We start from the raw sequence: 15,821 nt of genomic DNA, 5'->3' as shown, positions 1-15,821 counted from the left end.
CAGAGGCTAGAACTGCCAGTTTGACAGAGAGGTGTGGGGGAGGGGCCTATTAACTCATGCCCTAGGAGTTTACACAGACTTGAACTCTAAACAAAACAACTTTCCTTAACTATGAACTTAGACAGAGGGGTCAGATTTCTGTTCCCTGGGTTGGCAAGTGTCAGACCATCTAAAGCTCTCTGCCTTGGAGGAATGGCTAGTTTATACATTGTTGCCACAAGGATGGGTCAGGAGCTCTCAGACTAGCTCCAGCTAAACACGGCCCCCTCTGGCTGAGTTCCCTGTCAGCAGCAGCCTCAACTGAGGCCTCAGTGGCTGCTGCTTTTTCTGAGGCTTCAGCTTCTCAGTTTCTCCAGGCGTCTGATCTCAGGTCCCAGGGCTGTGGAGATTAAGCCTCAAATGCTCTGGAGTCTGGAGGTGTTACTGTCCAGTGGTGTAGAGAGGCCAGCAGCACAGTCTGAAGATCCGAGCATCCCTTTCAGGGACCACAAAGGGTGGCACCTAGGGGAGGAGGTAAAGAGGGGATGCCCAGAGAAATATGTAGGGGGAGCCCAGAGGCAAATTTTGAAGCAGCTGGCCTGGCTGTTGGAACTTCATCAGCAGGGCCCAGAACACTTTCCTGTAAAGCAAACAAAGTTTATGAAGCATGCTAAGTAAACAAAGCGAGTCAGTCTGGCAGGGAAGGCTTTCTGAAAAGCCAACAGCACAGACAGTGGCTTTTTCTATGGAGAATTGCTTAATGGAATGAGTATGCTGATATGCAAGAACTTACCTCAGAGAAGCAAGGCTCACTTGTGTCCCTTTGGGAAAGCAGCATTACTTCCTATATGAAAGAAGTGCACCTGCCAGAACTTGTGGTGGTGTGAATTAAGCTTTTATTGGGTGTACCTAGGTAAGCATGAACTAATAAAAACAGTGAACACATAACAAAACTCACAAGTACAGGTTCTGAGTTTGAAGACCCTTTTGTATAACAGCCATAGCCAAGGCAGGAAGCCACAGAGATGCTTGAGGCAAGGCTTGTGGAAAGAGGCTTACACTGTCAGAACAGCCTGGGAATTTTCATCTCCTGCCAAGGGAGATTCCGCAACCCCTTTCTTGTATCTTGATTCTAAAGCCAGCCACATGACTAAAGCTGCCAAATTTTTCTACTTGCTGGAGCTTGAACTTTGGCATTGGTTCAATTACATATGCATCAGCTTTCTGTCTCCTCTGGCTTCCTTAACTGTTTAACCTTTTCTTTAACTCCTTTTCACAAGTTTCTTCAATTGGATCAACTAAGCAGATGCTTGGGACTGTCCCATTGTCCAGCCTTTGATTTAGCATTTCAGTCTCCCTAGCTTGTGATGTCAACGGTCCAATTATTAACACTGAAGAAGCACCAGAAGATGGACCTTCGGCCCCAAGTCCCACCTTACAGGCTGAGATGCTAAATCAAGGGGGGCACCCCAAGAAAAACCTTCACTTCACAGCTGCTTCAGGATTGAAGCAGTTACAAGAAGAAGGGGAGAGTGAAAGGAACAGGCTAGCTTTACAGGTTTCCTTATAAATTCTACACCCCATGTTAAACTAAGTTCTCCCAGTACTTTTCCATAAAGCAAGACGAAAGGAGCAGCAGATGAATTGAGACAAGACCCACCCTGTTGCAAAGGAATGCCAAAGGTCTCCACCCTTCTGCAGAGGAATGAGATAGAGTTGCCTAGCAACCGAGGTGGGATTGACTGTACTTGCGCGTAGAATAGACCAATCATTTTAAAAGTCAACTACGCTACCAAATCCAGTATTGCCAAGCTCTCAACCACCATGGTTCCCATGCTTTTTCCTTTAAAAACTCCAGGTCTCTGTCTCTCGGGGCTGTTCCTTGCTGGTTTGGGAGGGCAGCCACATCACGCTTGAATAAACCTCTTGCAATTGTATCAATTTGGTCTCCTGAGTTCCCCTCATCTGTCTCCCTGTAGATTAGGCTTCTGCTAGGCCTAACATTAGAGCCTTAGCTGAGTGATGTCTTGCCCGCTCCCTTTATTACACTGAGCATTGGGCTTTTGACTTTCTTTCTTTCTTTCTTTCTTTCTTTTCCTTTTCTTTTGTATGTGTGTGTCAGACTTTTCTTTAAACTTTGTCTCCTTGAGCACTAAATTCCATTATACTTCCTGGTGCTCCTTTTCCTCTCAAACTGTACCTTTTATATTTTTCCTTACTCTGCTTGTTTCTTTTTATTATAGATCTGCATAAGAGTGACCACTAATTACCAAATACCAGAATCAACACTAGGCTGTCTTAAAAATCTCCTCTGCCAACATCATTAATCCAAACTCCTCAATTTAGCCTCAGGCAGATTTTATTTTATTTTGTTTTTTTGACAAAGACAAAAAGCAGTCACAGTCTTTGCTAAAATATCATATGTATGGTCTCTAGGCCCCTTACTAATATTCTTCTTCGCTTGATACAGGTCCCTTATCACATACTAGCACCACTGTCTTTCATGCTTCTACTGGACGACCTATTAAGCTCTGATTAAAGCATCCAAATGTTTGTCCAAAGTCCCAAAGTCTTCCACAGTCCTCCAAACAAAAGCATGGTCAGGCCTGTCACAGTAATACCCCAGTCCCTGGTACCAACTTCTGTCTTAGCGTTCTATTGCTGTAAAGAGACAATATGGCCATGCAACTCTTATTTTTTTCTTTTTAATTTCAGTGTATTCAATTTAAATCCCAAGGGTGCCCTTTCTCTCTTCTCCTCCCAGTCCCTCCTTCTCCTCATTCTCTCTTCCCCTCTCCCTTTCCTCCCAGAAAAGGGGAACCCCTTCCTCTGTATCAACCCCCCACCTGTATCAACCCTCCCTAGCACATCAAGTCATATCAGGACTGAGCATATCCTCATCCCCTGAGGTCAAGCAAGGTAGCCCTGCCAGTGGGAAGTGATTCAAAAGCAGGCAATAGACTCCATGTTAGAAGCAGCCACCCCCACTTGCCAGGCACCCCACATGAAGACCAAGCCACTCATCAGCCACATATGTGCAGGTGTCCTACGTCCAGACCATGCATGTTCCTTAGTTGATGTCTCAGTCTCTGTAAGCCTCTATGATTGGTTTTCTTGTGAGGTTCCTATCCCCTCCAGGTCCTTTCATTTTTTCCCCAACACTTCCACAGGACCCTCAGAGCTCTGCTCTATGCTTAGCTGTAAGTTCCAGCATCTGTCTCAATCCGCTGCAGGGTGGAGTCTCCCAGACTCCCAGAGGACAGTCAAGTTAGCCTTCTGTCTGCAAGCATAGCAGAGCATCATTAATAGTGTCAGGGGCCCTCCGTGGTAGGCTCCTGTCCTGTTCCCTGTTTTCTCCCTCTTCTGATGCCCATCCTCTTTTGCCTTTCTGAATGAAGATTGAGCATTTTACCCAGGGTCCTCCTTCTTGAACAGTTTCTTTAGGTATACAAATTTTAGTATGTTTATCCTATATTATATGAATGAATATATACAGTATGCGTCTTTCTGCTTCTAGGATAGTTCACTCAGGATGATCTTTCCAGTTCCCACCATTTTACTGCAAATTTCGTGATTTCCTTGTTTTTAATTGCTGCATAATATTCCGTTGTATAAATGTACCACAATTTCTGTATCCATTCCTCAACTGAAGGACATCTGGGTTGTTTCCAGCTTCTGGCTGTTACAAATAAAAATGCCACAAACATGGTTGAGCAAATGCCCTTGTTGTATATTTGAGCATTTTTGGATATATGCCTAGAAGTGGTATAGTTGGATCTTGAGGTAGCACTACTTTGAAAGACTCTACCCTGAAGGGTATTAAAGCAGATGCTGAAAATTATAGCCAAACTTTGGGCAGAGTGCAGGGAATCTTATGAAAGAAGTGGTAAATAGTAAGACCTGAAGAGGACAGGAGCTACACAAGGAGAGCAACAGAACCAAGAAATCTGGGCCCAGGGGTCTTTTCTGAGACTGATACTCCAACCAAGGACCACACATGGAGATAACCAAGAACCTATGCACAGATGTAGCCCATGGCAGCTCAGTTTCCAAATGGACATCATAGTAAAGGGAACAGGGACTGTCTCTGACATGAACTCAGTGGCCTGCTCTTTGATCTCCTGAGGGAGTGGGGGAAAACAGCCTTACCAGGCCACAGAGGAAGACAATGCAGCCACTCCTGATGAGACCTGATAAGCTAGGGTCAGATGGAAGGAGAGGAGGACCTTCCTTACCAGTAGACTGAGGGAGGGGCCTAGAAAGAGAAGAAGAAGAAGGAAGGGTGGCATTGGGAAGGGATGAAGGAGGGGGATACAGCTTGGATACAAAATGAATAAATTGTAATTAATAAAAATAAATTAATTAAAAAATAATTCAACTAGAAAATTCAAGGAAAGCCTTGCAAAAGAATGAATCTAGCATAGGGCAGACTATCAGGACACAAAAAATAAAGTGGAGGAGCTAGAAAATGAAAAATTCCTAAAAATAACATAATAAAGGAACATACACAAAAATGGAGAATATCGTCTAATTATAGGCATAGATAAGGGAAAAGAATCTCAGGCCAAGGACATAGACCAGATCTTTAATAACATCTTAGAAGAAAATGCCCCTAAAAGAGAGGAAAAAAACTCCTGTTCTGTTTCCTGTTTTTTCCCTCTTCTGATGTCCACCCCATTTGCCTTTCTGAACAAGGATTGAGCATCTTACCCAAGGTCCTCCTTCTTGATTAGCTTCTTTATGTGTACAGGTTTTAGTATGTTTATCCTTTATTATATGTCTAATATTCACTTTTTAAGTTGAGTATATACCATGAGCATCTTTCTGCTTCTGGGATACCTCACTCAGGATGATCTTTTCTAGATCCCATTATTTGCCTGCAAATGTCACGATTTCCTTGTTTTTAATTGTTGAGTAGTATTCCATTGTGTAAATGCACCACAATTTCTGCATCCATTCCTCCACTGACAGACATCTGGGTTGTTTTCAGCTTCTGCCTATTAAAAATAAAACTGCTACGAACATGGTTGAGCAAATGACCTTGTATACTTGAGCATCTGTTGGTTATATACCTAAGAGTGTTATAGCTGAATCTTGAGGAAGCACTATTCCTAATTGTCTGAGAAAGCACCAGATCGATTTCCAAAGTGGTTGTACAAGTTTACCTTCCCACCTGCAATGGAGAAGGTTCCTCTTTCTCCACATCCTCTCCAGCATGTATTGTCAGTTGAGTTTTTGATCTTAGCCATTCTGATGGGTGTAAGGTGAAACCTCGGGGTCTTTTTTATTTGCATTTCCCCGATGACTAAGGATGTTGAGCATTTCTTTACTAAAAAAGAAAGAAAAATATCTATACAAATACATAAGAACAGAGACCCCCCCAATTTAGACAAAACCAAGAAAAGAAACTCTCCCATGGCAGATCATAGTCAAAACATTAAATTTACAGAACAAAGAAAAAGCATTGAAAGCTGCAGAAGAAAATTTACTCAAAGAAAAAACAATTAGGGGGAGCCAAGATGGCGGCGCCGGGAGAGCACCGTGTTTGAGAAGCAGGACAGCACTCGCCGTGCAGAGACCAGGAGACTGAACTCTGGGCCCTGAAACTACATCAATCATGTTTCCCAGGTGAGGGGAGGCTCCCACGGTGTGGGAATCGGTCGGGTCCACTCACAGCTACCCAGCCAGAAATCCCGGGTAACGCGGCCTTTGTGTCTCCAGGCTGGAGCCGCAAGCGTCCGTGTCCCAATCACTTTCCCAGGCTGATCCGTGAGCACAAGGGTGCCTGAGGCTGGGAGTCCCAGCCGCGGGGGGACCCCACTGGGAAGCAAAGTTGCCAGACTGATCACGGGTCACCCGGTCTATCCCCGGAAGGTCGCTAGGACGGCGGGTACCCACCGCCAACACAACTAAGCTCCTGCCGCGCAGAGATCTGCACGCTCAGCTCAGCGGTACAGATAAGCTGTGCGCCCCAGTACAACAGGGACTGGGAACCCCTGCCCAGAGAGGACCCCACAGGGAAGGAAGAAACCGTGCTGCTGGGGTCACCTAGGGAAAGCCTAGCAGCCTGCAGATCGCAGATAGGTGAGTACCCCCAGCCATCACAGATCTGGGCCCAAACAGAGAGCACAGAGTGATCGGAAACTCAGCTCCCGCAGACTAGCAGGCGGGCGCACGCTCCACCAGCCCAGAGGCCTGCATTGTACCAAATACACCTTACAGGCAGAACTGTGCGCCCCAAGACACCAGAGCAGTACTCACCCGCCACAAATTACCTCTTGGGTTCTGGGGCACAGAGCCCCAACCTCAGACCTACAAAAGACCGGGAACCCTGAGATCAACCCCCCAGATACTGCTCCAAGGGGCAACCAGTTATCCCTAACAAAACCGACCAAACCACGGGACACACAGGTTACAGCAGTTGATCACTAAATTTACAGCAAGAAACCCAGAAGGAAGGCAACTGTCTCCAGGACTTCTCCCAGTGAGAGGAGAGCCCTCTTGACTAATCAGGACCACAGTTACTACCCAGATCTCTATGCCTGAGGTGAGCTGTAGCAACTCCTGAAGAACACCGGACATCCAGGGACTATACCCAAAAAGCTGGAAAGGCTTCCTTCAGGAAAAACCATCTTCCTGCCAAAGGGATTCTCTCCACTACAAGAGTCCACGAACAACCAGAAACTAAATTCAAACAACTAAGATAGCCCAATGGGTAGAGGACAGCATATCATGCAGACCCTAAGAGAACACAGATGTCAGCCCAGGCTACTATACCCTGCAAAACTCTCAGTCCTCATAGACGGAGAAAACAAGATATTCAATGACAAAAACAAATTTCAACAATACCTACAAAAAAATCCAGCATTACAGAAGACACTGGAAGGGAAAATACAACCCAAGAAAGTTAGCTACATTCAAGAAAACACAGAAAATAAATAACCCCACTACAGTAAAACAAAAAGCAACCAAGCACACAACCATATGACCACAGCCAACATCAAATTCAAAGGATCTAACAGCCACTGGTCATTAATCTCTCTCAATATCAATGGACTTAATTCTCCAATAAAAAGACACAGACTAACAGAATGGATGCGTAAACAAAACCCAGCAATCTGTTGTATACAAGAAACACACCTAAGTCACAAAGATAGACATTACCTGAGGGTAAAGGGATGGAAGACGGCTTTTCAAGCAAACGGACGCAAGAAGTAAGCAGGAGTAGCCATTCTAATATCTGATAAAATAGTCTTTCAACCAAAATTAATCAAAAGATATGGGGAAGGACACTTCATACTCATCAAGGGAAAATTCCACCAAGAAGAAATCACAGTCCTGAACATCTATGCCCCAAATACAAGGGCACCCACATTTGTGAAAGAAACATTGATAAAACTTAAACCACACATAGATCCCCACACACTAATAGTGGGAGACTTCAACACCCCACTCTCAACAAAGGACAGGTCAACTAAACAGGAATTAAACAAAGAAACAATATCTCTAAGAGAGGTCATGAATCAAATGGACCTAACAGACATTTACAGAACCTTACACCCAAACTCAAAAGAATTTACCTTCTTCTCAGCACCTCATGGAACCTTCTCCAAAATAGACCACATAGTTGGTCACAAAGCAAGCCTCAACAGATACAAGAAGATTGAAATAATCCCTTGTATCCTGTCTGATCACCATGGAATAAAGCTGGACCTCAGTAACAACAAAAATAGCAAAAAGCCTACACATACATGGAAACTGAACAACTTGCTACTAAAAGACAGCTGGGTCAGGGAAGAAATAAAGAAAGAAATTAAAATCTTCCTAGAACTCAATGAAAATGAAGACACAACATACCCAAACTTGTGGGACACAATGAAAGCAGTGCTAAGAGGAAAGTTCATAGCACTAAGTGCCTTCAAGAAGAAATTTGAGACAGCGCATTCAAGCAACTTAATGGCTCACTTAAAAACCCTAGAAAAAGAAGAAGCAGACACACCAAGAAGGAGCAGATGGCTGGAAATAATCAAACTCAGGGCTGAAATCAATCAATTAGAAACAAAACAATTCAAAGAATCAATGAAACCAAGAGCTGGTTCTTTGAGAAAATCAACAAGATCGACAAACCCTTAGCCAAGCTAACTAAAAGGCAGCGAGACACCATCCAAATCAACAAAATCAGAAATGAAAAGGGGGACATAACTACAGACACTGAGGAAATCCAAACAATCAATAGGACTTACTTCAAAAGTCGATATGCAACAAAATTTGAAAATTTAAATGAAATGGACAATTTTCTTGATCAATTCCACTTACCAAAGCTAAATCAGGACCAGGTAAATCAATTAAATAGTCCTATATCTTTCAAGGAAATAGAAGCAGTCATCGAAAGTCTCCCATCCAAAAAAAGCCCAGGACCTGATGGTTTCAGCGCAGAATTCTACCAAACATTCAAAAAAGAGTTAACTCCAGTTCTCTTCAAACTATTCCACAAAATTGAAACAGAAGCAACATTACCAAACTCATTCTATGAAGCCACAGTCACCTTGGTACCTAAACCTCACAAAGACCCAAACAAAAAAGAGAACTTCAGGCCAATCTCCCTTATGAACATTGATGCAAAAATACTCAACAAAATACTCGCAAACCGAATACAAGAACACATCAAAGATATCATCCACCATGACCAAGTAGGCTTCATCCCAGGTATGAAGGGGTGGTTCAATATACGGAAATCCATCAATGTGATCCACCATATTAACAAACTGAAAAAAAAAAACCACATGATAATCTCCCTAGATGCTGAAAAAGCATTTGACAAAATCCAACATCCATTCATGTTTAAAGTATTGGAGAGATCAGGGATACAAGGCACATATCTAAACATAGTAAAGGCGATATACAGCAAACCTATAGCCAACATCAAACTGAACGGAGAGAAACTTAAAGCAATCCCACTGAAATCAGGGACAAGACAAGGCTGCCCACTCTCCCCATATCCCTTCAACATAGTGCTGGAAGTCCTTGCTAGAGCAATAAGACAGTTGAAGGAGATCAAGGGGATACAAATTGGAAAGGAAGAAGTCAAATTATCACTATTTGCAGATGATATGATAGTATACGTGAGTGACCCCAAAAACTCTACCAGGGAACTCCTACAGCTGATAAACACCTTCAGCAAAGTGGCCGGATACAAAATTAACTCAAAAAAATCAGTAGCCCTCCTATATACAAAAGACAAAACGGCTCAGAAAGAAATTAGGGAAACAACACCTTTCACAATAGCCACAAATGACATAAGGTACCTCGGAGTAACCCTAACCAAGGAAGTCAAAGACTTGTATGAAAAGAATTTCAAGTCTCTGAAGAAAGAATTAGAAGAAGATATGAGAAGATGGAAAGATCTCCCATGTTCATGGCTTGGCAGGATTAACATAGTAAAAATGGCCATTTTACCAAAAGCAATCTACAGATTCAATGCAATGCCCATCAAATTACCAACACAATTCTTTACAGACCTGGAAAGAAAAATTCTCAACTTCATATGGAATAACAAGAAACCCAGAATTGCTAAAACAATCCTCTACAATAAAAGATCTTCTGGAGGTATCTCCATCCCTGATCTTAAGTTGTACTATAGAGCAACAGTTTTAAAAACTGCATGGTACTGGCATAATAACAGAATAGTGGATCAATGGAACCGAACAGAGGACCCAGAAATAAACCCACACACTTATGGACACCTGATCTTTGACAAAGGCGCCAAAACCATACAATGGAAAAAAAATAGCATCTTCAACAAATGGTGCTGGTCCAACTGGATGTCTACATGTAGAAAAATGAAAATAGATCCATACTTGTCACCCTGCACAAAACTGAAGTCCAAGTGGATCAAAGACTTCAACATAAAACCTGACACATTAAATCGGCTAGAAAAAAAAAGTGGGGAATAACCTAGAACTCATTGGTACAGGAGAAAACTTCCTGAACAGAACACCAACAGCACAGGCTCTAAGAGCAACAATCAATGAATGGGACCTCATGAAACTGAAAAGCTTCTGCAAAGCAAAGGAGACCATCACCAAAACAAAGCGACTGCCTACAGATTGGGAAAGAATCTTCACCAACCCTTTATCTGACAGAGGACTCATATCCAGTATATATAACGAACTAAAGAAGCTGAAAAGCAGCAAACCAAGTAATCCACTTAAAAAATGGGGAACAGAGCTAAACAGAGAATTCTCTGTAGAGGAATATCGAATGGCAGAGAAGCACTTAAAGAAATGCTCAACCTCACTAGCCATTAGGGAAATGCAAATCAAAACAACCCTGAGATTTCACCTTACACCCATGAGAATGGCCAAGATCAAAAACTCAAGTGACAACACATGCTGGAGAGGTTGTGGAGAAAGGGGAACCCTTCTCCACTGCTGGTGGGAATGCAAACTTGTACAACCACTCTGGAAATCAATCTGGCACTTTCTCAGACAACTAGGAATAGTGCTTCCCCATGATCCAGCCATACCACTCCTAGGCATATATCCAAAAGAGGCTCAAGTACACAAAAAGGACATTTGCTCAACCATGTTTGTAGCAGCTTTATTTGTAATAGCCAGAAGCTGGAAACAACCCAGATGCCCCTCAACTGAAGAATGGATGCAGAAATTGTGGTACATCTACACAATGGAATATTTTCAGCAATGAAAAATAAGGAAATCATGAAATTTGCAGGTAAATGGTGGGATCTGGAAAGGATCATCCTGAGTGAGTTGTCCCAGAAGCAAAAAGACACACATGGCATATACTCACTCATATAGACATACAACATAGGACAAACCCACTATAACTTTTGCATCTAAAGAAACTAAGCAAGAGAGAGGACCCTAACTAAAATGTCCAATCCCTATCCGGAAAGGCAAAGAGGATGGACATCAGAAGAAGAAGAAAACAGGAAACAACCTAGGAACCTACCACAGAGGGCCTCTGAAAGCCTCTGCCCTTCAGACTATCAAAGCAGATGCTGAGCCTGATGGGCAAGTGTTGGGCAGAGTGAATGGAATCTTATGTAAGAACTGGGAAATAGTAAGAGCTGGAGAGGACAGGGTCTCCACAAGGAGAGCAACAGAACAAGAAAATTTGAACACAGGGAACTTCCCAGAGACTCATACTCCAACCAAGGTCTATTCTTGGAGATAACCCAGAACCCCTGCACAGATGTAGCCCAGGGCAGTTCAGAGTCCAATTGGGTTACATAGTAATGTGAAGAGGGACTGCCTCTGACATAATCTGATTGGCCTGCTCTTTGATCACCTCCCCCTGGCAGGGAGCAGCCTTACCAGGCCATAGTAGAGGACAATGCAGCCACTTTTGATGTGAACTGATGGACTAAGATCAGAAAGGAGAGGAGAAGCTATCCTATTAGTGGACTTGGGGAGTGGCATGCATGCAGAGGGAGGAGGGAGGGTGGAATTGGGAGGGGAGGAGGGAGGGGCTTATAGGGGGATGCAGAATGAATAAAGTGTAATTGAGGGGGAAAAAAAGAAAAAACAATTAGAGTAACACCTGACCTTTCAGTGAAATCTCTGGAGCAAAGCTCTCTATTTTCTGAAAGGCCCAACTATAAAACAAGACTACCATATCAAGCAAAAAATTATCTACCATAGTTGAAGGAGAAAGAAAAACTTTCCATGATCCAAACAGCCTAACAATTTGTATTCAACAACAACAACAACAACAACAAAAAGCTGAATAGAATTCTGAAAGCAATACTTTGGACTGAAGAGTGGAATAAATACAACTAAGACAATCTGGAAGAAAACAAATAAAGCCGTTAATCAAAAAACCAACACAACTAAAAACACAAACCAGCAAAAACAAATGAACAAGGCAGATACATACCTTTCCATAATAACACTAAATATTAATGGACCTAATATTTAATCAAAAGACACCTGCTATATGTATGTATTAAGAAAGAAAATTATCTATCTCACGAATTATCTATATTCACAAACAGAAACATATATGAAAAGATTATCCATAATGACTAAGTTGGCTTTATCTTTGAAATTCAGTGATAGTTTAATATACACAAGCTAATAAATATAATAAACCATACAAATGGATGTAAAACTAAAATCACATGATCATCCCAATTGCACAAAAATCAGCCCCAAATGGACCAAAGACCCCAGCCTGAAACCTTAAACTGCTTGAAGAAAACATAGGCATTATCCCACATAATATAGATGTAGGAAAGGAGTTTCTGAATAGGATTGCATTCATCCAAAAATTAAGGCCAACATATGACAAGTGGAAATTCATAAAACTAAATCCTCTGCACAGCTAAATAAATAGCCAACTAGGAGAAGAGGGTTGGATTCATATCCAGAATATATAAAGAGATTAGAAAAGTAAATGACCTATATCAGCCCTATGAGGGTTCCTGACAGGGTTCAGAGGAGAGGAAAGGTGAAGAAAGTTAATAAAGAAAGGAAACAATCAAAGGCTAGGGTCAGGGATGGCTACAGTGGCTAACAGCCTGGGCCAGCAAGTTTATTAGCAGCATAGCTCATTATAGCCCTGTGGGTTGGCGGGGGTGTTGGGGAGAACAACAACAACAAAAGTCAACGAGAAGCATCAGACAGCAGAATTACAGGGAACTCAAGGCATCTCAGGTTCTCCTTAGCAAGGTAGATTATGGGGTGTCAAACTAAGCATTTCACTTCTCAGTGTTGGGGACATTTGACCACACACATAAGAGGAATGTCAAACACCAGTTCTCAGAATACGCTACAGAGGCCCTGGCACTGACCTTGCCTGACATGACCTTGTCTACGTGAAAGGCAAAATGCCCACCTGCTCACCAGGGCTTTTGTGCAGTCTCCCAACCAGCCTAGCCCTTAACAAAGGCTTCAGATGACGTACTCTCAGCAGAGTACAGAGGAGTCACTGTATGCCACGGTGAGACCTTCCATGCTGAACATGACAGTCTCAAGACATCTCAGGAGATACACGCAGAGAATGGCTGAAGGAAGGGTATGTAGGGGGAAGTGCTTGTGGTGCGGTACATGACTCCCTGGCCACTGTCCTCCGTGAAAGCCATGAAGCCAAGTGTCCCCTTTAATTAATCCTAAGAGCTTTCTCCTTGAGTTTCTATCCCAGGAGGCACCAGGACAAGCACCTGCCCCTGGCCTCAGAAATCACAGGTATTTCCGAAGGCCAATGACCTCTAAACAAGGCAAGACAGAGCTCCAGAGCAACACTAAAGACTCAGTGCTTGCGGGAAAAGAGAGTCTGTGCTCAGCACAGCATGCACTTTGTGGAAGCCATCTGTCACCTGAAGTCACCATGATAGAGAAAGGTGAGTGAAGGCCAATTTTCCATTGTGTGATTGATTCTACTAGCAAACAGTGGAACTAAAAAACAAAAGTCTCAGTGTAAAGGTGATATTTGTCCCACTGTTTGAATGTCAGCATGGAGAAACAGAATAAGCATAATTACGTTCTCAATGAGGCCTGAGTTTGAGGAAGGGCAATGGGTCAGAGCACAGATTCTGCTAGAAAGATTTGGTTTCATGCTCCATTATATAAACAGCAGAATGTCTACCTTCTGTTTACTTTATTTATGTGTTTTTTTTTTCCCTTATGTTCAGAATCGGGCTTCTTCACTTATCAACCACAGTACTCAGTACTCACACTAATTCTGAAATGAAAATAACAAATTTAGGTTAATCTAAGATCTATGTTATGACAAAATGGGACTTGAATGTTTTCTTGCTGGGTTGTGGTATTTACAGAGGATGGTGAGAGAATGCTGCAGAAGAGATTCTCTTTTCCTGCTGTCCAAAGTTCAGTGTTGACGGGAAGAAAATGAATTTCACCTTCCATGCAGAGGGCTAGAGGACACTGGGAGAACAGGGCCCACAGAATCAAGTGAGCAGGGCTCAGAGGGTCTCACAAAGACTGACGCTGCAATCACGGAGCCTACATGGGTCTGCACTGGGTCCTCCGCATATGTGTTATTATAATTGTGTAGTTCGGTGTTCTTGTGAGAGTCCTAAAAATGGGAAACAGGGTGTCTGAATCTTTCACCTGCTCCTGGGACCCTTTTCCTCTACTGGGCTGCCTTGCCCAGCCTTGATAGAAGAGTTTGTGCCTAGTCTTTCTGTACCTTGTAATGTTGTGTTCGCTTGATATCCCAGGGAGGCCTGCTCATTTCTAAAGGAAAAGTGAGAAACAGTAGATCTGGGGGAGAGGGGAGAGTGCAGGAGCACTGGGAGAAGTGGATGGAAGGGAAATTGTGATGAAACAAACCAACAGCAAATAAAAATCACCAGTCCAACCCTCCTGGTTTTAGCCATGCCCTGACTGCTGTAGATAAGGGCTGGGATGACTGGGAATCACCTAAAGGAACAGTTCCTGATGTCTAACTTTAAGTATCAGGAAAATGGCCAAATAAAGAGAGAGAGAGGCCTGTGGTAACAGGGCCAGAGGTGTAGATGCTTTCTCTACCAATTTTTCTGGACAAAGCATGGTATCCATAGACACTCCAGTTTGTGACCATGGTAAGGATCCTCAGCTGTTTTGCTCCTGGTTGAGGCTCAGCCTCTGGAGATTTTCGGTCACCCTTGCTGAGATCTGGCTTACAGGTGGCCATGTGAGTATACTGAGAATTTGCTTCTCTCAAATTTCCTACCTGAATACAGAGGCTCCTGTGTTCTCTTAATCACAGATGGGAACACTAACAATCTAAAGTAAACTCACGAAAGAACTGGATGGAATTACGGAAAGAGGCCTTGAGTGGACGCAGCTCATCTCTCTGCTTCACAGTGCATATCGGTGGGCAGTTGAAAAACACTGATAACTTTCCCTCTGTATCTGAGTAGCACTATCACATCTGAGTAAGGTGTTTTTGTCTATATGCCTATATGAATGATAGGCTTCAAAATATAGCTTGCTAAACCTAGTGTGTGCACAAGGACTATTTGTTTATGGTTTTCCAGAAATGCCATTCTCCTCTCTGTCATGCATGCAAAATATCTCACAGTAAATTTCTTCATTTGGCTGTTCATTGCAACAGTGAATGGTATGCCCTAGGTGGCCAGGCAAAATGGACTGTCATTCCCATTGTCCACCCAAGTCTCATAGACCTCTTCTCTCAGTAGTTTATCTTCTATGACAGTACGAATACTGAGACTCCTCCATGATATGCTGCAGGGGATGCCTGTTTTGATCCAGATGAGAAGCAGCAACGGATACCACTTGGTGAGGTGCACAAGGTGAAGTCAGGGCTCTTCCTGTGAAGACGGCACATATGTGGGGAGCCGAGACTATCTGCAAGTCCTGTGTTCAATCCAGCCTTTGCCCATCCACAGATTCAGGGTCGTGGTCATCTAGTTTCCTTTCCACTGTTGATTCTTGAAGAACAAAGGCCCCTCCAATTCACTAGACAATCAGGGAATCCCACAATTGGGCACCTGTCTGAAGTCATTAGTTGCTCCTGTTCGAGGTACTTCAAGGTTCACAGGAGCCCTTCATGGTGACACCTACTTTTGGTTCAGTTACTCCTTTCTTCATAGTGCTACAGGGCCTTACATGTTTTTGCCGTGCTGTCCATGCCTTGGCCCTGATCAAACCTTATTCCCTTTCCTGAAAGGCTGTTTTCATCTGGCTTCAGCTGTTTGTCGTAATTGTTCTGTTTTTACTTCTAAGTGTTCTCAGTGGACACTTGTGGGACCTGTTAGTTTTCTGTGTGATTCTTTAACTTTGATCAGAAAATTCAGCACACAAGTTATGGAATAACTCTCTCTCTCTCTGTGTGTGTGTGTGTGTGTGTGTGTG

The sequence above is a fragment of the Meriones unguiculatus genome, chromosome 1 (assembly GCF_030254825.1).
Source record: "Meriones unguiculatus strain TT.TT164.6M chromosome 1, Bangor_MerUng_6.1, whole genome shotgun sequence".
In the NCBI taxonomy this organism is placed as follows: Eukaryota; Metazoa; Chordata; class Mammalia; order Rodentia; family Muridae; genus Meriones; species Meriones unguiculatus.
Note: the sequence above shows the minus strand (reverse complement) of the source record.